The sequence below is a fragment of the Podarcis liolepis genome (genome assembly GCF_965112155.1).
Source record: "Podarcis liolepis genome assembly, chromosome: 4".
Taxonomy (NCBI): Eukaryota; Metazoa; Chordata; class Lepidosauria; order Squamata; family Lacertidae; genus Podarcis; species Podarcis liolepis.
The window spans coordinates 74,861,860-74,888,368 of NC_139558.1; the positions used below are offsets into that span (position 1 = coordinate 74,861,860).

The 26,509-nt window shown below is 40.3% G+C and overlaps 1 protein-coding gene across 28 annotated transcripts in view; it reads right to left on the reverse strand.

Moving 5' to 3' along the window:
* ZBTB20 (zinc finger and BTB domain containing 20) overlaps positions 1-26,509 on the reverse strand; it is a 493,834-nt gene that overhangs the window by 127,087 nt on the left and 340,238 nt on the right. For 6 of the 28 annotated variants that reach the window (XM_083500911.1, XM_083500897.1, XM_083500906.1 and 3 more), the window contains one exon: positions 1,644-1,763. The exons of the other annotated variants lie outside the window; for them this stretch is intronic. The gene's annotated coding sequence lies outside the window, so the exon portion shown is untranslated. The remainder of the gene's footprint in view (positions 1-1,643; positions 1,764-26,509) is intronic. 28 annotated transcript variants of the gene reach the window in all.

The following is a 26,509-nucleotide window of genomic DNA, read 5'->3' on the forward strand; positions in this document are numbered from 1 at the left end:
AGAAAGAAAAAAAGATTAAGTGTTGCATATTTCATGCGGTTAACTTTCATGCTTAATTGATTCACATTTGTAAAGTTTACGTTCCTTGCATAAAAAAGTGTGAAAAGGGAACCAAATAATAGTTACAATTATTACCCACTGAAGGACAGAAATTGGTGAATTCTCATCTTGGAATATTACAAGCCTTTCATTTGTATCTTTTAGCTGTAAAGAGCACCAAAAGAAATACAGCCGTATGGGGGATTTTTGGGAAAGTATTTTCATACATAGAATCATAGAACTGTGAAGTTGGAAGGGACCTCCAGGGTCATCTAGTCCAACCCCCTGAAATGCAGGAATCTCAGCTAAAGCATCCATGATGGATGGTCATCCAACCTCTGCTTAAAAACCTCCAAGGAAGGCGAACTCACAACCTCACATGGGAGACTGTTCCACTGTCAAACAGTTTTTGCTGTCGGAAAGTTTTTCCTGATGTTTAGTTGGAATCTCCTTTCTTATAACTTGAAGCCATTGGTTCGAGTCCTACCCTCCAGAGAATGGCCGGCAAAAAGAAAAATTGCTCTCTTGAGAGGGGTCTGGATGAGAGTTTGCAGGGCAACAGTCCTGAGAGTCTACAGGCAACAAGGAATGTCAAGGCAAGGAGGCAAGTTAAGTCACTGCATGGTACAGCATAGTGGGAGCACTGAATCAGAGCAACCAATTGTAAGGCAAGAGGAGGAGGTGGGGCAGCAGACTAGGGTAAAGTCGTGGGGCAATTTCTTCTGGGAGGCAATATGTGGCACATAGGGATCAGAATGGATGGCCTAGCTATATAGTCTAGGTTCTGAAACTGGGCCTGATCTGCTGAGACTGCTAGGATTCAAAGAGGTGCTGAGCACCCTGCAAAATAGATCAATCCATCGCAAATACTGGATTTTACTTGAGCATCCTTAGGACCTTATCATCTACAATTCTATGATCAGAGAAATTCATGGCATTCTGCCGGAAGCTGGTTTATGTGTCCATATCTCAAGTGATAGTTGTTTCAGTGCGTCTCAAAATGCCACTATATAGGGAGTCTTTCTTCTTTAACATCAAGCGCCACAAAGTTACCAGAAACAAGGGCCCATGCTTAGCTTTAGCAGCTGCAAAAATTCTATTTTGGGGGGGTTGGCCTTAGTGCTGTGTGATAAAATAAATGAGGCAGTAAGTAGGGGAGCCAGCAACTGAAGACTCAGGTACATTATGGAAACGAACTTGCAGCTTGGTTAAAGGTTAATTATTTTCTTTCCCCTCAGCTGCCACTGAAATGAATGGCATACTTTCCTTCACTGTCAGGCAGGATGGCTACATGGTCTAATAGCGCTGTTTCCACCTCCGTACCATCTGTCTTATTCCATCTATGGCTGACCTCCATAGGAGAATTCAGGTTCAAAGGTAGCCAGGGATCCCACACTGGGACAAATCACTGGCAGTCAAGAGATAAGTCCCAGTGAAACAAAAGTCGACACAAAAAGACTTATCACAAAAGGGCATGGTGTCAAGATAGCAATAGTCCAGGGTCACCGAAGAGTGTTAATCACAGGTAGGTAAAAGTTAAAACTCAGTGAACCAAAGGCTACCTGTAACAAAGGTGTGCCACCATAAATGAAATCAACTGCTGCCTTAACTAGTTGTGATCTGGGGAAAACCTCTCCACTCCAAACTTCCTCTGAACTAAACCGGCTGCTTAAAGGGGCTGTGCAAGGCTAGGGCCAGGCTTCTAAGAGTCATGGGCAGGAGACCTGCAGTGACAGAATGACATAAGAAACAGGAATGTGTATACACACCAGGCAAGATGAACACACATATAGCTGGTGAGATACATACAGGCAAACACATTCTCATATACACAAAAGATTCAGATAAATGCACTTTCCCTTATACAGACACAATCACATACACGAGCAGATGACTCTGGACGTGACGGCTACTGAAGATGTAGCCCTCCAGATGCTGGGATCCAGTTCCCAACACAGCCCGCTAGTATGACCAGTGACCAGTGATGTTGGCATTTGTAGTCCAGCAACATCTGAAGGGGCACAGGTTCCCTAAACCTGTAAACTGAGCAAAGAAACAATAGACTTTCCCCTCTCCATCATGGACATCTTAAAATAGAGAGTAGACACCTCACTTCTTCTGCTACTGTGCAGGGTGCTCCAAGATCTCTAACTTTATGAGACATGACTTAGCACCATTACTGACCTGACAATCAACAATGACCTATTTCCACATTTAGACTTTAATTATTGAAGTCTGAGTCTAGAATAAAAAGCAAATACATAATATAATGAGATAAAAATGGAGCTTTATAGGCTTCCTGGTTTATATAACATTTGAGTCAATGGATTTTTTCCCCAAATATGTTTTTCACTTCTGAATAGTAATACTGCATACCCATCCATCAATATGAAAGTGTATTATACGCCTTTTTGATCATTCAGAAATCAAAATGAATGCCCAGTCCCTCCTATACAGCTGATGGCTCTACAGATTTGACAAGTGTGAACAGCTGCAGTCAGTTCTTATTTTAGTAAATAAAAATGAAGCAGGCTTTACTGTACATACTGGAAGCAGATCTGTATACTATAGTGTGCAGACTATTTTGTACAAATATAATGTATTGAAGGCTCATAAAATATAGTGGCCAAGACACCTAGCTGTGAACCAAGAAGTTACCGGTTTATTTCCCCCCCTATCCTAGAACCGGATATAAATAAAACTGGCTAGATGTATCCATTTAACAAGTTACTATCTGTGAGGTGGCCTTAAGCAAGTCTCCTACAACTTGGTGGTCTGTGTGAGGCAAATAACCCCTGGGTTATTTACTAAGCACTTAAAAAATAAAGTTACTCATGTCAGCCTTCAACTACATGCTACGGATGAACTTCAGTTTCTGTGGTCAGGGACAACACATCCTTGCAGTGTGGCCAACTACTTGTCTGCTCAATTACTACCTTTCCTGGCTAAGAAAGTAGCCAGCATTTAGCAGGAAGGTAATGACAATCTAAGTCCAGAATGTACCTGCCTCCTTGTGGAAGGGGGTGACCACAACCACCCTGGAGGATACAGCTATGAGACTCCTAAAGAAAATCAAAGATTGCTCATCTGACCACAGATACTTTCATCTTAGGCAACATGCTCAAGCCGTTTATTTATTTAGAATAATTTATAAACCACATAAAACAATATATAAGTGGGGTATATAAAACACTGCCCAGGTTTGTGCCCCAGAGGTATATGAAACAATATAATTATCCAAATACCTAGGTAAAATAAAATAGTTAAAATCCTAACTCCACTTACCTGGTAATAAGCACCATTGAATTATGAGTATACATAGTTAGGATTGCAATTTATGTGTTTGGATAGGCTTGTTGGAACGAAGTTTTCAATAGCCATTCTTGAAGAAATGGATTATCTGAATCCATTTCAATCCAACTCCAGTCCCTGTTTTGGAACGGAAATTGGCTTGTTCTTTCTAATGGATGACATATACTAGGAGAGGGATAGGGGAAGAGCAAACTTGCTAATTCTCCCAGCTTTCCCCCCATAAGCCATTGTCTATGGTATTCTTCTGAACAGGCTTTCCAGTTTCAGAATTGGGAGCAATTTACTTCAGTGGTTTGTCTCCCGCTTTGATGGTTAATACTAGGTGTTGCTGGGAGACTGAAGTGCCATAAGTACATTGATGACACCCAACTACTTCTCCTTTTCATTAGAAGCAGGTGAGGCAGTGGAGATGCTTAATCAGTGTCTGGGGTCAGTAATGGACTAAATGAGTGATAATAAACTGAAGATCAATCCAGACCAGACAGAGGTTTCATTGGCACATGGTTCATCTGATTGGGAGTGTGTGTGTGTTAATCCTGCTTGAAAGGATATTGCGCTTCCTGAAAAAATGCCTAGCTTTGAAGTCTGTGGATGCTGATAGATACAACATAGTCACCTGAGAAAACATGACATCCACAGAAGTCAGCCTCTTCCACCTTCTAAGGCTGGCGCACCAGATACAACCTTTCCTGGATAGAGATCGCAGGGCACAATTATCCACACCTCAGTCACTTCCAGACTAGACTATTGCAATATGCTGTAGATGGGGTTGACTTTAAAGTCAGTTTGGAAACTTTTGTTAGTACAAAATATAGCTGCAGGTTAATAAGTGGGACCAGTTACAGCAGTAACAACTAAACTGCCTGCTAATCTATTTACAGACTCAATCCAATTCATCTTTACTGACCAAATGGCTGGGAAGCCAGGTATCCTATCTGGCCTTCTAGCACATGAGTCCATATTCATAATAAGAAAGACTTATCTGAGCCTCCCTACCTTCTGAAGTTAGGTGGGTGATAGCCAGGGATAGGGTCTTCTTCGTTGTGGCATCTTATTTATGGAATGCCCTCCTCGGAGAGTCTTATCTGGCACCACACGGAGTTGCTATCTTTTTTTTCCTTTTTTTTTTTTTTGCATGAGAAGAGTCTATTTAGTTGCCCAGGCAACTAAATGTCACTGAAGCTGGGTTTTAATTGATTGTTTTATTGTTCTGCTGGGTTTTATCACTCTGCCATGCTACATTGCTTTCTACAGTTTTTAATAATGATTTATTTGTTTTATTATTGTTTTAATATATGAGTTGCCCTGGGGAGTTTTTAAAGAAAAGGGCAGCATACATGTATGCCAAAAAGACAGACAGACAGACAAATACATAAAATATTCTCTCTGCCTTCACATCTATAATGTGAAGAGTTTAACACTGCCCCATCTCTAACCATTGCCCTTGACCCAACCGTAGCAGACAACAGTCATGGATCTTGTAGAGAGTTAACCTATAAAATCAGAGCAGAGACTAAAGATCACACACAGTGCCACAGGCACACAAGCGGTTGGAGGAAGACTTCCAAGAGAGAAGTAAAAACACAATACTAAAAGGGAAATACTAGCAGATAGAGAAATGAAGCAACAGGGTAAGAAATCAAAAAGGAGTTGTGACCACAACAGCAAAAATTCTGAACAAACCTACTGCTACAGCCATCAGAAGAGAACCTAGAAGGTGTGCACCATGCCCTTGAGCGCTGCTTATGTTTCATTGCCAGCAACTCCAGAAGTTTCTGAATGCTGCTATGCATAGATGCAGAACCAATATGTGGGTCTGCATGGACATAATAATGGTATCATTGTGGTGATGTAATATTTCTGAACTGAATCATTATTCTTCCTATTTTACAAATTTGGAAACAGAAGTATTGCTGAAAAAGAGTTTCCTTATGCTACCAACAAGTTTCTTTTGTCTTCTTTCAATCCTGAAATGACATTTTTGGGGAAACTTTTACAATAAAATTAATTCAGTTGTTTTTAAATCATCCAGCTATGTGGAATTGTTTCCAGCTGTTAAGTTTTCCATAATCTTTTTTTCCTTCCTTAAGCATGCTCAGCTAATTAAGAAATGGCTGTGTTTTAAAATGTCAGGTATGACATATATATAGTCATGAAAGAGAAGTAATAGCAGCGGTTCTGCCATGTTTGAAAGCTCTTTTTTAAAATAATAATATATAAATAAATAAATTAGCATTTTCAAATAGCAACTGCCATCTCAATATATATAGTACAAAGTTTTCTGGGCTGTTTTTTTTAAAAAAAGTACTGCTCACTTTGCTCATGATCTTCGAAATGATATGCATTGTGAAGCTATATCAGTTCTATAATTCTATAACTGCATGATGGAAAACCTACCTAGGATATATGTTTTCATGCTATGTTTACATGTTTAAGGAGGAAAATTAGAGAATTAAGTGATAGAAGATCCAAACTGGTTTAAATATGATGCTGGGCATGCAACAAAAACTATCTTTTGTGACATGCCCAATATCTATTTAAATCAAGAAACCGGAGCCTATGCATGCAGCATTAGCATGCCAGAGAACCATGGCCCAGGATATGGCATGCTGGTATGCTAATGCTTCATACACAGTAGGGTAGCAACTTATGTATTACCAAAAAGAGGACACAGATTAGCATAAAATTTACATACCAATGTACCAGTATTGATGCAGATTTAGAAAAGATGACTGTAATTGAAATAGAAATATGATATATTCCACCACAGTGGGGAAGACTGTGTGACTGATCATTCCGCTGCCCAGGTAGTAACTGTTGATGGACAACTTCAACACCCTGATTCTCCATTCTTATAGTTCTTATTGACATGAACCATACAGTCAGTCCTTCAAATACAAGGTCTGTTCTCTGTAAGGTAGGACACAAGGTCACCAATGTATAAGGTATCAGCAATCTGTGGCCGGGAATCATGGGGTCTCCTTCACCTGCCCCGCCCATTGCAAGCGCCCTCATTGAGGTGACCAGGTTGTACCCAGCCAGCAGCAGAGCGCAGGTGCATGGTAGGGTCCGCACCCCCCACTATAGTAATTATTTCTAAATATGCAAATTAGAACATGCAAATTTTACACAAATCTTTGACCTCTTTTAGGGCAGTACATAAGTGGCCATCCTAATTCTGCCTTCCTTTTGTGGAATTCAAGGTAGTATACACATGAATTGTACAGTTGTCTCCCATCCAAGTGCAGATCAGCACCAGACCTGCTTAGCTTCAGCAAGGTCGCTGTATCACAGGGATGGAGAACATGTGGAACTCCAGAAATTGTTGGACTTCAGCTTCCAACAGCCCCAAGCAGCATGTCCAATGCAGGGAAGACAGGAATCATAGTCCAGTGGCATATCCATAGGGTCACAGGTACCCCATCCCTTTGTCACATGCTTTCAGAGCATGTAATGCAACATGTAAAAAAATGCTGTTTTTAGTGGTTGGAGTTCAGCATCCTTAAAGAAACATCAAAAGTTGTTCACGACCAGATATTCAGAAAAGAAAGGTGTCTGAAACACCAAAAAAACCCAAACAACCCTGTTAGCGTTGACAGGGATTGCCTCCGCCACGTTCCCTTTCCCTTTCAAGAAAAACCACCGGATAATGTGTAAAGGGGATCTTGACCCCTGCCCATTCTGTTCCACCACCACCATTGCAAACAAGACTCAAGAAGTTGGTAGTGAACAACCAGCTGAGAGTACACACTCAATCGCCGGTTAAATAAATAAAAAATAGCAGATAGCTTCCTGTTTGTGAAGTGGCAGAGAACAAGAAGATGCCCACAACTGAATCTCACAATGGTACCAAGGAATGACTATGAAAATGTAGCTAGCCCAGACTGAACCAATTACAAACCTAGGAAAACAACATGAAGCCTTACACTGTCTGGCAAGCTCAGCAATGCCTTCTCTGACCAGCAGTGACTCTGCAGGGTCCCAGAGAGAGGCATTTCCCAGCACCTGCTACCTGTTCCTCCTTCATGGGAAATATAAGGAACTGGTACCTCCCGAAATACTGGCCCTTTCCCATCTACTCTGCGGCTGGAAATGGCTTACCACATGGGATACTCACACAGGACAGACCAGGAAGCCACATATGATGCAGACATTCCTGTTCCACACCATAGCTCCTGAAAGCCTCTTACTTTGAGCCTTGTACAATGCTCTAAACACGAGAACTATTTAACAAAGAACCTGGTAAGATAGCTGAAAGAAATCCCTTTTGCTTCAATTCTGTATTGTTACTGCCTGTTACATGAAAAGCCCCCCGCCCCGGTAATAAATGGACTTTAAAGGGATAGGTTGCTGTGGAAACCTTAACTTTTAACTTGTAAAAACTTAACATAAACTCATCACCCGTTTCCTTACACATATAGTCCAGTCTCTTGCCAGTGCATTATTTCTAAAATGCAAAAGTACACTACTGTGTGAGAAACGTTGTTTTCAATTCCAGCATCTATAGAAACTGCTTAAATTAGTCCTGATCAACACGGCTTTATTTTAAACCAACTGGCATAATAAAAAAGCCAGATTTTTTTAAGCTCCAAAAATAAACAAATCCTACAGAACATTGTGTGCTCTGTTGTTCCCAGCCTCAGCAACAAGACAAAAGAAGAGGGAGACTTTGTTATTTGCTAGCTGTTAATAATCAAGAGAAGATCTGCCAGACAAGCTCTTGGAGAGCTCTGTCTGTCTGGGCCAGGTAGATGCTGCAATACACAAAGGACTTCACTAGAGAAGAAAGAGCGTTCATGGACAATGATTCAGCTTCCTTAATTAAGATTTTCATTACTGATACATGCATTAAGGTTTTACAAATGCATGTGTTCAAACACTCTCAATGTGCAGGTAGATATTTCTGATTCTGTCTTAAACACAGGCTTCAGCACAGCAAAATCACCAGGAACATTCTCCAGCCAAAGCTTAGGATCTGCTTGCTTGCTCTTTGCAAAGGAGGAATGATCATGTTAAATGGTAATCTAAAATGTCTTTGTTAATTGCCAGAGTCATTAACCCTTTACAGTGGGAGGTATTGCTGAAAGACAGTGAATGATAAATCTTATTTTGATTCCACACCTATTTTATACTGCAGTCTCTTCAGCTGCTTTATTACGATTTCTCCCCTTAAAAGCAAAACAAAACGGGTGCAATATACAGGAGAAAAGTATCTTCTCGGTCACTTATCAAAGCTTGTATATACAATACAGTACAGGAATTCTGCATGTACAGCTTGTTATAAAATAAGAGAAAGCTCAAAATACAGTAATATTTGATTCCCGATACAAGGCATTTATATATTGGATCATGACTCTTGGGGGTCCCTTCCAACTCTACAATCCTAAGATTCTTTGAGGCTGACTGCTCCAGCAACTGCACCTTGGTGAGAAGAAACAATAATTCACCACATGCACAGAACCACTTATCCTATGGTATAACATCAGTAGCTATGACCCACAGACCAGAAACTGACTCCCTGCCTGACTCCCCATATAGAAAGAAAACCAATAATGTGAGGTAGGAAGCAAGCTTAGAAGTATAGTGAAGCATGTCTGGTTCTTTTCACTATGTTCTGTTTCTTCCCACTTAAAAAAACCCCAAAAGTTGACTGCTTTTCTTTAGCTTTTTTTTTGCTTTCTATTCTTTGTGCCTTTTGGACATGGTTTCTAGCATTAAAAAAAAGTGTGTGTGTGTGCGTGTGTGTGCTGGTTGTGTCTTTTTATCTGCCCTTTTTTCTTTCTTTCATGGTGCAACGTCCTCAATCTTTAAAGTTGCTGTTTTGCCTTGTTCATCTGTTGTTGCTAGAAGGTGATGTTTCTATAAATCCAGGCTCGATCTCTCAGTCTAGTAATGCCAATCTCCTTCGTATTTCATTCCTCTCATCTTTCTTTTCATGTGTTGTTCTAAACTGCCATTCTAACTCTAATAGAGCTACTTGTTTTCAGGATCTTGTGCTTTCATCAGGTTTTGCTTTTTTTGCTTTGCTCCAACTAAAATCTGGTCATCTTCAGATTTGAAGATTTCTCTCTTTCCCCTTATGGTCCATTTCATTATTCACCTGCCCCCCAAGTAAGAACAGTGGGGCTGGTTTTGATTTTTTTAACCCCAGCTGTCATTTTAATTTCTCTCAACCATTTACTTATTCTTTTACATCTTGAATTACACAATGTTTATCTTTACTTCCTGTCTAGTACTTTACACTGCAGTAGTCTATCATCCTCCTCACCCTTCTTTCTTTCTTTCTTTCTCTTTTTCTTTCCATCCTTCCTTTTATTCTTGGTGACTTTAATATCTACATCATCCCCTGTAACTGCAAACTCAGGTTACAAGAGCAACATAAAATGTGCCAAATTTGGGCCACCAAGATGAAAGGAAGGTATTAGCATATGTGAGAAAATAGAAGAATCCCCCTTCTGCCCATCAAGGGGGCAACCAGAGCTTTTTTTTCCAGCCAGAACTCACTGGAACTTCCTAGGTGGGCACCATTGCCATTATAAGGGGACATGGGAGGTGTTTATAGTGAGTTCAGGAATCTTTTTTTCTAGAAAAATAGCAGTGGGGGCAACCATCCAAAATGAAAACAGTCCAAAGAGGACTCAGCATGATTGTCCTTCTACATAGCTAGTTAGTCCAAGCCCCGAACTCTTGAAGTGAAAACATCTGGATTTAGAGTGAATCTTCATGGAAGATCTTAGTTGGTTTGGACATGCATCGTGTGGACACTTCTATGTACACACTTGTGAAATGCTGGTATTGCATTGGATTCCCTTCTTTTCATGGCTCCGCAAGAGAGGATTAACCAGATATCAACACCTGCTGTTCAGGCAGCACAACTGGCTCTCAAATTTCAAAGTATGGGAAACAATAACTTCACGACCAAGCCCCCCTTTTCCATGCTTGGCCTTTAGCATTAGAGCTAGAATTGCCACTTAAACAAACGTTTCCTGTGTAACTTGAAATTATTCTGTAACAAATAAGTTAATCAATTTAATTGGTTTCCATTGGTTTTGCTTATTGCTAATGGCTTGGACTTGCAGTCCTGGGTTACATAAATACAGCTGTTTATACACTCAATGAAACCATATTTCTTCCCAATAAACATTTCTGTAGCTTAACCCACCATTCTTTTGTCCTGCTCTGTATCTACAGAGAACTTCTTTTTATGGTAGCATTTATGTACATTAAAAACTGTTAGGAACTCTCACTTAATGATATTTTTTAAAGGTTAAATATTTTAAATTTCCAATCTTTCTTCACATATTTTTGCATTCTAAAGACACAATCAACGTTACTGCTATAATGTGAACCTGCTTCTCTTTGCTAACATCCCTATATGAATATAGTCTCTAAACCAGGGCACATTATTTCAGGTAATGCCTAAACAGTGCCAACAGGAGCAACACCATTATTATTTATGTCTCTACTGATCCACTCCAATTGTGTTTTCTTTTTAAAAGAGAAACAAAACTCTAAGGCTACTGAGATGTATCTCAGTCAATTCATTCACAGCAATGGTTGGCTTGGCATATACATCTCCTAGGTATTTGTATACAAGCCAAATCTAATCACAATACATGTGCATATAAGCTACCCTCACGTGAGCTGCTTTTCAATGTTCTGGCTCCAATCCTTCGTATTCTGGACTACAGGACAGTAGGACTTGATACAAATGGGGGCATGGAAGGAGTTGCTTTGTCTCACTATGTAATCCACAAACCACTCTGGAGCAATCTCCCTGAAATACAATAGAAGCCTATTGGATTACTCCTAAGTGAATTGCAGTCTATGAAAACATTAAAAAATGTCTTTCATAATTGCCATAGGCATGCTTTGCTTGTAAAATGATTTTGTTTTGTTTTGTTGTTGCTCGAGTGAGAGGCAGAGAGATTTTTGGGGCAGTGAGGACAAATACCTTTGAGGAATTTCTTCATGCTTCATACAGATTCAAAATTATCATCACATGCCTCTGCAGTGATGCATCTGCAGTGGAATTAGTGCTGAAATGCACACTTCCCTTTCAGCGATTTTTGTACTCCTTTGCAAAATGATACCAAACTTTTTGCAGTGAGGCATGCATCTGTGTGTGGAGTTTAGGCAACTGGTCACACTTCATTGAGACATTATGTAGATGGTATATGTGGACACCTTCTGTGCCAACTTTTAAACACTTGTATTCTGAAAGGCCTAAGTTTGTTTTTAATTTCTTTTAACTTTTTGTGATTTTAATGTTTGGCTTTATGCTTTTATATTGTTATAAACAGAGGTAATTTTTTTAAAATGATATAGCAGTATATAAATATTCATATAAATAAATGTATATTCCACCATGCAAGCTAATAAGGTTGTCATCTGTTCACACTGTATTACATCATCATCATCATTCCCCACCTTTCCCCCTGCTGGCACTCAAGGTGGCTTACAAATAAAAATAGGAACAGCTAAAAACATCAAAAAAGCATAATTAAAAGCAATTAAACAATTCCCCAAAGCCTGTTGAACAAGAAAGTCTTCACCTGCCAAGGGAAGGACAACAAGGAGTGACCTATTTATCTATTTGCACTTTGACGTGCTTTTGAACTGCTAGGTTGGCAGGAGTAAATATGCATAAACATGTACAAAAACAGTTATTGATGAGGGATTCTTGCAAATATTTTGCAAATATTTTTGTCTCAACCAACTTGAAATAGAATTTTTGCAGTAAAAATGCAATCTCACAAAAATTAATCACGGCCCAAATATAAAATTTATATCCAACTTTTAAAAATATCTACTCTGATGTGTGCATGTGTTTTCAAGGGGGTCAAAGAAGAGACAGTTCAAATATCCATCAAAATGCTTAGAATCCGTTTTGATCTGGCTGGTTTTTTTTTGTTTTTGCAGTTCTGTATAAATATAACCTGTGCCTCGAAAACATAATTTTTGCCATTATTGGCTGATTTAGAAGACTGAAGAACAGCATAAGCTATATGCACAAGATTGACAAATAGCATAAGATAGGTTTGAACAGCAAATTCTCTCTAACTCTGCAATTGCCTTAAGGTCATTTATATCAGAATTTTGGCTACAGCTTTTTAAAATACAGATTAATAGAAAATTATAGTCTGCATTTGAATCATTGTAACACAGCATTTTAAAAACCCTGTCTTTCTCCCCAGATGTTCATAAAAATAAGTTTGCAGTACCTGAGAAATATCTCTATGGGCAGATATCCCACATCATTCCTTTTCTATGTGTATGTCTCAGAAACAGCTAAGAAAACATACACATTTCAAGATGCTGAGCACTTTCTATCACTTTATTGCCGATGGAATAATAGGATTTGTCAAGGGACATTATGAACCACCACTGCTGGATAAATACATAAAACATGATGGCAAAGGTCTGGTGGGACTTGAATCAATTTTCTTCTGCCATCAAATAAATGTCACATTAGATGTAAAGCATGCTGCATTCTATGGGGTCTTCTGTTCCCATTGATACACAGTCTAGAAACGGAAATGCAGTTTCAGATGGGAAGTTTACTTCCCATCTGAAACAAGTCTTCCAGATTAACCAGCAGAATGGGCCAATATAATGAGGAAGAATGAAAGATATAAAAGGGGGAAGAACTAGGAGAAGAGTGGCATACATATCTGGTGATGCCAGCCCATGTTCCGCTCTTTTAATAATAATAATAATAATAATAATAATAATAATAATAATAACAATAGCAGCCAAGTGCATAAAGATGAATGAGCACAAGTTAAATGTGTGACAGTTGCAGGTCTACTGTATTATTAAAAATGGGATGGCCACCTGCAGCTATTATTTAAAAGGAAAGTTAGTAACAGGCTGAATATGCAAATTCAGCCATATATGTATGTATTTATGTGTGCTTTATATATGTATATATATCCACACACACTATTTCCCCCTAATCTTTGTTTTATTAAATATTGGCATTTACTATTTATTTGCAAGGTTTCCATTATAAAATGTGTTAAAAAGGCACAGGTGGATCTCTGTGAAAATTCACATAAAGAAATCCATAGCCCTCTCCTGCCCCCAGTGCAGCCCTTCCCATCTACAGCAAGCGTAGATACATGGTTTTTATCTTTTAAGCCCATTGCAGCATTCAGGGTGTTTGAATGCCAGCCTTTCCCAGTATGTACTGACTGGTATATTAAGATCCTCAATGGAGGGCTTTCTACCAAGCTGAAGCAGGTAGGCAGTGGCAGTGCTGCTGCTGCATTTGTGGAATACTCTCTCAGAAAGGTTTCATGAGCTTCTTGGATGCAATTCTAATCATGTACTGTGATATCTTTATCTTTCTCTATCTCTCTCTATCTATCTATCTATCTATCTATCTATCTATCATCTATCTATCTTTACCTACAGTAGCATTTGTCAGAATCTGATAGTCCACAACCCTAAAAACCTAAAATAATGCTAATGCCATTCTCCAAAACAAGAAGTTGCTATAGAACGATACTGCCCTCTCTGATTGTATAAAATTTGCTTTTCACACCTAATACCCCTCAGGATGGAGCTCTTCTGGCTTTCCTATTCCCTAGTGCTATATCACAAACAGGCATCATAGGGAGTTACTGCTCAGTATATACTATCCCAGGGGTCAGCAAGGTTTATCTTGCCTGGGCCGGATTGGTCCTGTGGAGATACCTTTGTGGGCCGGATCATGCGCGCGCACACACGGTTTTCAGCATCTGCGCAGATGCAATTTCCGGCACTGTGGAAGTGAGTCCTTGTGCCACATTGCACCAGTTTAGCGCAGCGCGCGAGTGGGCGGCTCGGTTCGGGGGCAGCTCGTGGGCCAGTCAAATTATCTCCGTGGGCTGCTTCCGGCCCATGGGCTTTAGGTTGCTGACACCTGTACTAGCCTCTGCAGAAAGAGTATGTTTTCTGTTAATATTGATAAACGTTGCTTCCATCCAAAATCACCCCAGGAAAATTCACCTATGTCAGGATCCATACAGGTTAAAGCATATTTCTGGGCAGTGAAGTGTTTTCTGGGTCTTGACCAGCCCTACCTACTGAGTCTGGCCACTGAGCCATCCTGGCTGGAGAAGCTATGAAACTCTTCCTGTTTGGCCCGAGACGTTCCTTCTAGCAGATGACAAAAACTGTCCTTGAGATCTTGAAAGAGTGTGCATAGAAAACTTAATGCGGGCAGTGCATTGTAGACAACTGCTAAGTGTGCTAAAAGCTTTATGTGATTAAACCAGTCTAGCCATGAATCAAAAATAGTAATCATATTTGCACTAATCTTTAGCTATTCTTCCAATGGTGGATTGGGGCTGGGACAAGGGGAAGGGACAGGAGTGGCACTGTACTCATTTGGAACAGGAGTAGGAAAGCATAAAGTGGCACATGTGCCCCTGCTGTGCCCACACTTGCTACTGACACCTTATTTTGCGCTGTCCCAACTAACACGGCATCAGATCACAGCCAAGAATGAGCACTAGGCCTACACACTCCTCCCTCACTACTTGCCTTGTCTATCTTGGTGCATGCTGGTTTTAAGACAACTTTAAAGGTTACTTAGTTTAACAGGATTTCCAGCCGCTGCAGTGGAAGCATGGGCATTCTCCCAGTCACCTTATGTGGAATGCTTTATTCTGAGGAAGGACCCCCCTTGGCCCTTTCTCAGAGCAAGGCAGAGAGGAAGTGGAGGAACATCTGGGAAAAATGCCAGCACTAGCAGCAGCAAAACAAGAAAGATTAAAAAACCAAGAAAGTGAGGGGGGAGAGAAGAAGGAATAGGGTTGGGTGGCAGTCGCCAGGGGAAAAAGAGGAGTGGGCATTGAAGACTCAAGACTTACTGGATGGGACTTGTAAATTTAATTAAGTACCCCCTGCCTTTTGCCACTCAGACATCATAATTTGGGAGCCGGACAGGAAGGAGGATGCAAGACAACTCATAAAATATCTCTGTTGTGCACTGACGCTAATGGAGGCTTCCTCTTTAGATGGGACTTCAGATCCTGGGTGGCAAAAACATTTGTCAAAGCTTTGTTGCAGAGCCAGTGCACAAGATTGTTGCTGAACTTTGGCAGGGATGGCAGCAACAGGAGGAATGGGATGATGGGGTGTTGGGAGTTGGTGTAATCTTTTGCACTAGTGTCATTGGTGAAAATCTGGGACACAGAAATAAATGAGAGGATATGCTTATATAGTCACAGAGAAGGAAGAAAGCTTGGCATGTTGAAGGCATGGGATATTGATTGCCCCAGAGAGTGAGAGATCACAGAAATTGCATTTCAGCTTGCAAGATGAATAAAGCTATAGCTGGACTGACAAGCCAGAAGAGATGTTATATGGTAGCTAGAAGGTTTCAATATTAGAACAGAGAGAGAGAAATACTGCAGGTATGTTATAGAAAGGGAAAATGTCAGTCCATGAGACTGAGTTTTGAATCATCTTCATCAAGAAAGTGACAGCATAATAATAGTGTCAAATGAGGCCATAAACTCTCCAAAACAGCATGGGTGACTGTAAAGCAAGGAATCTTCAACTGGCAGCTTTTGTGTAGAGTCAATGCATAGTCTCATTTACTATTTAAAATGGGAATAATCTCCTGCAACTACTAGAACTGAGGTTGTGTGTTCTACATGGTTCTATTATATATGTGTGTGTATGTGTGTGTGGTCTTTTGCTTCTGATTAACAAAACTCTCCTTGGAAAATTATATTGAGCTATACAGTGTGATGGAGTACACCATATTAATGCTATAAAACATAGGCAAAGTACCTCTTGTTAAGCAGACAATCTGCTGCATACCCTTGCTACAGGCAACTTATTCAAGCAGACATTAAATGTGGGTTGAGATTGCAGTGTGGTCATAGAAATCATTGTACATGCTAGATTCAGCAGAACACAGAAGACCAATCAACCATATTTGGAAGGATGGGATAAAAGAAAACCCTCACTTTTGTTGCCTTGGGGAACGACAGTCATCAGCTAGCTATTATTTAGGCCTACTTGATCTTTATGATATAATACTGGATGCTATTCCTTCCCTTTTGTACTTTCTGCATATTAATGAGTCATGCTTTATTGCTCAGGTAATAGCAGTCAACTTTGATGAATTTGGGCTTGTCCAAACTTTGGTTCTCCCATGCCTTGAAACCACAGGTCCGATCAGTTTTCCATTTGTCTTGTGCGTTCCAGGTAGGGTTTTCTGTTTGCCCCGTTGCTTTCCCTGGGAAAACCTACTCTCTACCGCTGAATTGGAGCAAACATCAATCCACAGAAAACCGAATTGATGCTTGCTCTGATTCAGCGGTAAAGAACAGCTTTCCCCAGGTGACAGTGGCAGGGCAAGCAGAAGTGTAGACAAGCCTAAAGATAAAGGAAAAGCGAAGGCAGACAATGATACCAACCCAAAATGACCTATTACACTGGCTTAGAATAACAGAATTGCAGAGTTGTAAGGGACCTCAAGAGTCATTTAGTCAAACCGCCTGCAATGCAGGAATTGCAACTAAAACATCCATGACAGGTGGCAACCCAACCCCTTTGGATTCGGTTAGTCAACCAGCTACAAATCTACCTAACCGTTACTTTGACCAACCCACATTCTGCCAGCTTCCTCGCAAGAATATCATGGGGAAATCTGTCAAAAGACTTACTGAAGAGATACGCTATGTCCACAGCATTTCCCTGATCCAACAAATTGGTAACTCCTTCCAAAAAAGAAATGAGATTAATCTGACGTGACTTATTTTTGTGAAACCCGTGCTGAGTCTTAGTAATCACGGTATTCTTTTCTAAGTGCTCAAAGACCAACTGTTGAATTATTTGTTCTAGGCCCTTTTCTGGTATCGATGTCAAGCTCACTGGTCGGTAGTTACCTGGATCTTCTCCCCCCCCTCCCTTTGAAGATGGGGACAACATTTGTCTGCAGGGACCTCACCTGTTCTCCAATAATTCTCAAATATCATAGATAAAGGCTCTGAGATTATATCCACAAGCTCCTTTAATACCCTTGGATGGAGCCCATCAGGGCCTGATGATGTGGATTCATTTAATAAGTAGGTAGGTGTTCCCTTACTACCAGTTTTCTTACCTTGGGCTGCAGCTCCCTCCTTAACATCATTTATTCTGTTATCACCAGATCCTTTCCTTTTGGGTGAAGACAGAGGCAAAGTAGGTGTTGAAAAGTTCTGTCTGTCTTCTCTATACAGAGGACCCACCACTTGCTTGTTCTTTCTCTTGCTTTGGACATAGCTAAAAAAACCTTTTATTATTATTTTTAACCTCTCTTGCAAGCCTGAGCTCATTCTGAGCTCTAGTTAGCCTGACCTTCACTTTGCAACTGTTGGCTATTCATGCATGCTCCTCCTTTGTGATCTCCCCTTTCTTCCATTTCTTATACATGCCCTTCTTAACTCTCAGCTTGTGAACAAAATCTTTTATAACAATGGAGATCAATGCACATAATTAACAAATGCATCAGCACGATGGTGAATGTTTCTAATACTAATAGGTAATCAAAAAGTTATATTAAAAAGAGAGGCCAACATAAAACTTTGCACCTAGAAACAAGAGTATAATGGCTACCCTAGAACCTTTTACTGCTTGGAACAGGGAAACAAGTAATGCTTTTCACCAGTAGCATAAGCCAAGTTGTATAGTTCTGTATTCAAGGCCAACCAATATATTTTGGCACCTGCCCTGTCATGAATCCCAATATCCACTGCCTAGAATCGTAGTCTCACTCTGCCTAATGATATGGTTGGCCCTTAGGACTATTGAAGTGAAGAAAATGATGATTCATCTCCTATTAAAATCATGCAACAGAAAGAGACACAAGGTCAAATTCAATACTCCTATTTGTCGACAACATTATGGACTTCATTTTAACAAAGAATAGTATTTGACCCATTAAAATGCTAGGATGTAACTTTGAAAAAAATCATACAGCACTGTTTCCACCAGAGACATACTTAACCTAATTACATTGCATTAACATGGTAGATAACTCCAGGACACACTGCTATTGTATAATATGCACAAAAATTAAAATCTATGAAAATTGAACTTCTTTCCAGTACTTCATGCAATAAGTGGAATAATCATCTGACTTGTATGATACGCCTCCCTTTGCTCTTATGTCATATATTTTCAGTTTGAAATTAATGTAAAATGCTTCATGAAGCCAAAACAGAGAGAGATCCAATTAAACTTGACAATGTTATTTATTTTTTAAGCATCTTTTAGTAGCTGAATAATTGAACCTAAACACAAGTTCCCAAATATAAAAACACAGTATTTGTTTTCTATAAAGCAATTAATAGTGAATGTGTGAACCACTGAAACCTTACTCAAAAGTTATTGGCAAAAAGAAACAACAGATATATAAATGGGGGTGCAAGGCCCATGCATTTTGTCCCACTCCACGGTCATACTGTTCTGTTGGCCCCTCACATACGGAGCAGTAGCTTTTGAAACTGCATATCTGTGTAGATTCACCACCTGATTTACAACTCCAATCCTTCCAGGGTCCTAATTTGTGTAGGTAGCACTCATTGATAGAAAAGGCTCCTACTTCAGTTAGCAGGTACAATGTGCATTCAGGTTTTTCAGTGCTTTAGAAAGATGGGTTGTTTTTAAAATTTCTCTGTCCACAAGAGCAAGGGCTCTTGTGCTAATGGATGGGTGAGTTTTAATGTTGCACAACAGAGGAGTCCAATGAAACATGTGAAGCTTCTTGCACAACAGACTCGACTGTCTATTGTGCTATTGTTGTTGTTGTTGTTAAAATTTATATACCTCCCTATCCTCACAGGTTTCAGGGCAGTTCACAAGACATCAGGGTGGTTCACAACAAAGAAGTTACCAGCAACCTACTCATGCATTCTCTTCCATGTCAGTTTTCTGCTGGTGGAAAACATTTCCCAAGGACAAGTATAACATAAAGTGATTTTACTTACTGCTACATTGGATACAGTCCTATGAACTGATGTGTGTGTGTGTGTGTGTGTGTGTGTGTGTGTGTGTCCTACATAGTTAAGAAAGAGAGATGGCAATTAAAAAAAAAAATGTACTAGATCTTTCCAATCTGAAATAAAAAGAAGGGCCTAAAAATATTTTGATTATGGGAAGAAAAATGTTACTGTGTGTTTGACACAGTCAGAAACAATTACAACAAAATTAAATTGAGGATTTTAGTGGATAAAATTGTTACCCCCGTAGATTAATGAACAATTATAATTCATGGTTCTGAACTGACCATGTGGGCTAACATTTAATGTGCTATCCATAAAAGTTACTATTTATCTTACCCCATGATTGAATTATAAGCTAACCTACAATTTAGGAAAGCCAAGGATTCCTTTATGTAGGTTTATATTGCTGTGAAGGAATCAGGACAAAGGAAGACCCCAACTGAAATAAGAAAACCAAAGAGACTGGCTATAGATAAAATGAAACTATCACAGTCAATATTCACTATTTTATATAATATTATATATTGGGATGCGGGTGGCGCTGTGGGTAAAACCTCAGTGCCTAGGACCTGCTGATCGTAAGGTCAGCGGTTCAAATCCCCGCGGCGGGGTGAGCTCCCGTCGTTCGGTCCCAGCTCCTGCAGTTCGAAAGCACCCCTAAGTGCAAGTAGATAAATAGGTACCGCTTTATAGCGGGAAGGTAACGGCGTTTCCGTGCGCTGCGCTGGTGCTGGCTCGCCAGAGCAGCTTCGTCACGCTGGCCACGTGACCCGGAAGTATCTTCGGATGGCGCCGGCTCCTGGCCTCTTGAGTGAGATGAGCGCGCAACCCTAGAGTCGGACACGACTGGCCCGTACGGGCAGGGGTACCTTTACCTTTACTATTATATATTATATAATATTATATAATATTCACTTTTATATTAGCCAGGATCCTACTGAACTGTTCTGCGTGACTCATAAGAAACTGCATAGGCAGCTTAACCTGTTACTTGTTACAAAGTGTCGTGACCTAGGGACCTGGCTATGCGTGGTAGTGGAGTTTGTTTGTTTGTTTAGACTTATATACTGCCCTTCATCCTAAGAGCTCAAAGCGATGCACAAGATAAAAATAAAAGGCAAAAACACAAATAGTTAAAATGAAAACAACAAAAGAACAAACCCCTCCCACAAACACATTTAAAAAGCCGTAGACTATTAATCAGCCCCAAGGCCTGGTTGAAGAGGACCGTTTTCACCTGACAACTTAAGATATATCATGAAGGCGCCAGACGAACCTCCCTGGGGAGGGCATTCTGCAAACAGGGAGCCACTGCAGAAACGGCTTGTCCTCATGTTGTCACCCTCAGGACTTCACATGGAAGAGGCACATGAAAGAGAGCCTCAGATGATGAACTGCCTGTAGCTCATTCAGGCTTGCAGCACACATCCCTGCCACCATCCTATAATTTGGGAGACGAGTCCCTTCCAGTACCTCTTTCTCTTCAGTCTGGCAGAACCCACAGACTGCAAAGTGAAGCGTGAGCCAGCTTCTACCACACTCCAGGTCTGGATAGCATGCATAGGACTTCAGTTGCCTCTAGCTCCCTGAAGACGGTATCTATACTCGCTGCTTTGGCAGGAACTGCCGAAGGTCCTGTATGCTCTCTAACTGAGCTAGATACTATCTGCTTCCCTTGTGAGCCTCAAGAAGCGGCAGAACTGGACAAGATTCACTTGCCATTCTGCGATAGAAAGATTATGCAAAATATACAAAAGAGTGCGACACAAAGGCTAGTTTTAAATGTTTTTTTTTCTTCCCTGTAGCAATTATGCATTATGAGACTTCCTTCCTGTTACAACGGCAAGGTAAAAATTTGGTCGTCTGTCATTGACTGCTGTTAACATGTCACAGTGCAATTACATGCCTCATGTGTATTAATAGTAATATTGACTAAAATAGACTAATGAAATATCTGAACAGCAGTGATTAACATTTTAAATTATCCGGTCATTTCTGTGAGACCAATCTACTCTAGCTGAAATCTGTAAAAATATAATAATAATATTCATTTCTGTGCAAGTAGGATCAATCAGAAAAAAGGATAAAAGGAAACTCTTCTTTACCCTATCACTCCTCTTTTCTTTACTACAGACAGTTTGAACTGTGTCAGTGAACTCATCTAGAAGATGTTTCTCTCGAATCTCCACAGTAAAATTGCCTGACTGTTTTTTTCAGAATCAGGCTGCTAAGAGTTTGATTCACACTGTTTTGAATGCTGTAGGTCTGCTGATTTTAATGGTGGTGGATTCTTTAATCAGATGTGGTGAGTTCTACATAACACTACATGCTAAGATTTAGACAGATTGCCTACGGGTCAAGGATCAAATTTTCAAAAGAGGTTGTTGTCCCCATCTTCAAAAGGATGGGGTTGAGAGAAGATGACCGGTAACTACTGACTGGATAGCTTGAAATCAATACCAGGAAAAGTCCTAAAACAGATAATTAAATAGTCAGTCTGTGGGTACTTAGAAAAGGATGCTTTGATTGTTGAGACCCAGCATGGATTTTTGATTATTATTTTTTTAATAGCCTTACAAGCTTAGTGGATTAGGGGAATGCAGTGGACATAGTGTATCTTGATTTCAGTATGGATTTTGGCAAAGTCCCCCGTGATATTCTTGAGGAGAAGCTGATTAAATGTGGACTAGGCAAGGTGATTGCTAGGTGGGTTTGTAGCTGGTTGACAGCCCAAAGAATGCTCACTTCAAATATCTAAAGGGCTATCACATGGAGAATGGAGCAAACTTCAAATATCTAAAGGGCTATCACATGGAGAATGGAGCAAACTTGTTTTATCCTGCTCTGGAGGGTAGGACTCGAACCAATGGCTCCAAGTGGACAACAGAAACTTTTAGAGATTTCTTGGGAGAGAGTTGCATAAAAGCACTCACAAAACTGTACGCCACACAAACTCCTTTGCTCATTCCTTTAACCTACCTATCAAGATTTCTTAAAAAATACATGCCTTCATCCATTGTTACTTTGACACCTGAGTCACCATTTTGGTAACCAAAGCTGCACACAAGCCAAAGCTGCACACAAACCACCTTGAAATCAAACCTTGCTGCAAAACAATGCCACCGCCAATGGAGGCTGGGACCCGCCCCATGTAAGGAAGCTGAAGCACCAATGGCTCAATTGCCCTGTTTGTTAAATTAAAATGTACAATGATTATTTTTAAAAAATATTTATTTCTTCCTTTTAATTAATTTTCCTTTATTATTTAAAGCAGTAGCACTGGAAACTTTAGCAAGAGCATGGCCACCCAGAAGGCAGAGGAAAATAACAACCCAACCAGTGCCTGACTCCTGGCCCCACGTGGCTTCAGTTTTAAAATGCACCAACAATCAATGAAGGGCCCAATAGTGCTGGTATCCAATTCCTGAATTCTTTGATTACTGAAGGCCACGTTATGTAAGCAGCAAACAAAACCAGCCTCAAAAAACAGTTTTTTAGCCAACAGAAAAACCTTCCCCCACACAAACACAGAAAGAAGAAGAGTTTGGATTTGATATCCCGCTTTATCACTACCCGAAGGAGTCTCAAAGCTAACATTCTCCTTTCCCTTCCTCCCCCACAACAAACACTCTGTGAGGTGAGTGGGGCTGAGAGACTTCAGAGAAGTGTGACTGGCCCAAGGTCACCCAGCAGCTGCATGTGGAGGAGCAGAGACGTGAACCTGGTTCCCCAGATTACGAGTCTTCCGTTCTTAACCACTACACCACACTGGCTCTCAGTCAAGCCAAATGGCTGAAAAACTGAGTTTCCCAGGATCCTCAGCCCTTGCAAAGGAACTACTCACCATACCAGGGAACTCAGTTTCCCAAGCTCCCTCGCAACGACGAAGCCCGGCAAATGCAGAAACTGGGACAGACGCCTGTTCCTCTCTTGTGGGCACGATGCAGTGTGGATACAAGAAGCAGGCAGGCGAGGAAGGATGAGATCCCAGGCAAGGTCTAAGACCTTCCTAGTCACAATGCAGGAGACCTACAGAGATTCACACTGGAAACTGGCAAGGGAAGGAAGAGGGATTGTCCCAGGTGTGGGCTGCTTAAATGGGCAAGGGGCGGATCCAGGGAAGCCCATGGTCAGCCCTCGGATTCGCCCCCTGGCTCTGCCCAAGTCTCAGCCTGCATCCCCATTTGACCAAGCAGGGTGCAGGCTAGGATCCGGTCTCTGATAGGCACAGGGCAGCATCCCTGTTACGTCCTCGAGGGAAGGGGAACCATCCAATGCACACACACAAACTGGTGAGCTCTCTGTCGGCAAGAAGGAAGGAGCTCTCTGTGCAATTGCCCATGGTTATTGAGCTTTTATGGGGGGGGGGGGAGACAAGAGTTGTTGAGCTTTTTTTAGGGGGAGAGATCTGCCAGTGATCGACCAGAAACTTCTTGGCAATATCAACCAGTAGATCGCGATCAACCTGTTGGACATGCCTGGACTAGATGAACCCTGGGATCCTTTACAACTCTACGATTCTAAGCATCCTTTCTAAGTTATGTGACTTCCCCTATTTATTCTGGGTTAAGACTTAATGCTGTATCAAATTGATTTAATAAGTTTATGAATTCAAATAGTTAAATAAATTATTTTTGTGCTTGATACCTGTATCTGAACATCTTTAAGTTTTCTTCCTTAACAATAGGTGACCAAAAAGAATTTCAGCTGTTTTGTTATCGTCTTACTAAGCACAAGATAAATATTTATTAAGAATCTAAAGTGACTGTATGAGGATTCAGTAGAACATAATTCAAATGTACACATGATTCCACACAGAGGCAAAGTGTGAAAGAATCCACATTCTCAATAAAACTGACTGATACAGCTTTAAGAAAAACAAAGGAAAATAAAGTCCATCTTTTAAATGGATAAAGGCACTGAACTGAAACATTCCATGGATATCTCCACCCACAAAAAAGTCTAATTATGGTTTTCACAGAAATCAATGAAAGACAGATGCAATAAAAGCAGTTCTGTATCTTCAAACTGAACTCCAATTAACATCCATCAGGAATTTCCAGCTGTCTAAAAAGAATCCTCAATCAAGAGAAAGGCTCTGTGCAAAGCACCTTTGAGAAAAGCATCTTCAAAGAAAGAGCTGGAGAGTACTCTTGTAGAAGCATCATATCACTGCTTGTGCAGGCAAGAAGGTTGAAATAACTGTGAATGAAGAAAGTTTGAAGAAAGCACCACAAGGAGTTAAGTTTATCTTTACTCATAAGTCAGCTACCTGATTTGGTGAAAGTATTTTGATTTAACAGTGACAGGATATAGTATTAATTATAATTTGTAATGACACTAGCTGCAAAAACCCCCCAAAACCCTTTGTAAAGAAATTTGGAAGGAAGAGCTATTATCTATTGAAACTGGTATGCCTCTTTTCTATTGTTAGCCATTAATAAATCAATCAGTTTTATTTACAATTTTATGAGGGGTTTAACACTCCAAACAAAGATATATATTAAAACAAATAATCCTGTTATATGAGGAACAATATTGCACAATATACCCCATAGAATAGAAGCCAGCCCATATAAATAGGTACACAAAAAGGGATTTCAGTGAAACAATTAAATGGCTCAGAACCACAATACCACAAGGACTGCCTCTCTCTATGTTAACCAACCCGGACCCTGTGATCAGCACCTGAGGTTCTTCTTTGTGTGCTTCCTCTGTGAGAGGTCTGGAGATTGGCAACACAAGAACGGGCCTTTTCTGGAGTGGCTCCCTGCTAATGGAATGCTCTCTCCAGGAAGGCTCGTCTCGCGTCTTCACTACATACTTTTAAGAGGAAAAAATATTCCTCTTCTGCCAGGCCTTTGACTGATTAAACAATCTATGACCTTTTGAACCGTGGGGGCCTTGTTTTTGATTGCTATTATGCTCTCTCTCTCTCTCTGTGTGTGTGTGTGTGTGTGTTTGTGTGTGTGTGTGTATAGCAAATCGCCATGTCATCTTGGGATGAAGGGTTGTATGGAAATTTTAACAACAACAGCAGCAGCAACCACAATGTGGCCGTGTTTCTAGGGCCGCTGCGGGTGTGGTCATTTCTGTCTTGTTTTTGTCTTTTTTAGTTGTTCTCTACCTCCCTTTCTAGGATGAGTACACATTGGGTTTGGCAGCTGATCCACCAGCCTAGTGGAGCCATATCTCCAGTCCAAGTGTAGTGCAAGAATAGGATTGCTCGTTTGAAGCTGGATATATGACTAATAGGAGCACTAAGTACTGAAAAGTTGGCACACAAAGTACTAATGAGCACATTTGCTGATAGTTAATAAAAGCAATTATTGAAATGTTGCTTTTTATTTATTATTAATAATAAGGTAATTACATTAAAGGTCCAGTAATTCATATAAATAGGTTACTAATGTGAGGAAATGACCCTGGGAGATATATTAAGTCATTAGTTGATTGGTTCTTATTGGTAATTATACTTTCCTTTGGGAAAGTAAAGATTCCCCATGAGGGAACCAGTAAAACCAGTGTACTTTGATAATTTTCTTATAAGAATGCTTTTTGGGGGGTGGAGGGGCAGAGGACTGCTTGCATGGCTATAGGAAGGTGAGATGGAACTAAGTTAATATCACACAATGAGAAAGTGTCCAACCTTTTCAGTAGAAATTTTTGATCTAAAATTTCCTGGATTCAAATCTTTTACCTCATTCTGTTCCTGTTTATACCTCTCGGGTAGAAAACAAGATACAAAACAAATATCACTATTAAAATAATTTTGCTCTTATTTGTCTTTATTTTGAAAGACTACAGTGTTGAGCAAAAGTAGGGTCAGTGGAGTGCATGCGAATGCTGTGATGCCTTTGTAATTTGTCCTAATATATGCAACAATTCCCTTGATTCTACAAGTAACTCACCACTGTTATTAGCTTCTATATGTAATCCAGTGCAAGAGAGGTTAGCAGTAGTAAAACTATGCAACAATGACAAAACTCCAAAAAGGGAAATACACTAGACAGCTGCAGAAAAAGACAAAAGCCAAGACCACATATAGTGCCACCTTAAAGACTTAAAAAACATTATTGTGGCATAATCTTTCATAGGATACATCCCATTTTATCAGATGTACCCTACTCTAAGTGTGTAGGTTTATATACCCTGAGACAGAAGTAAAA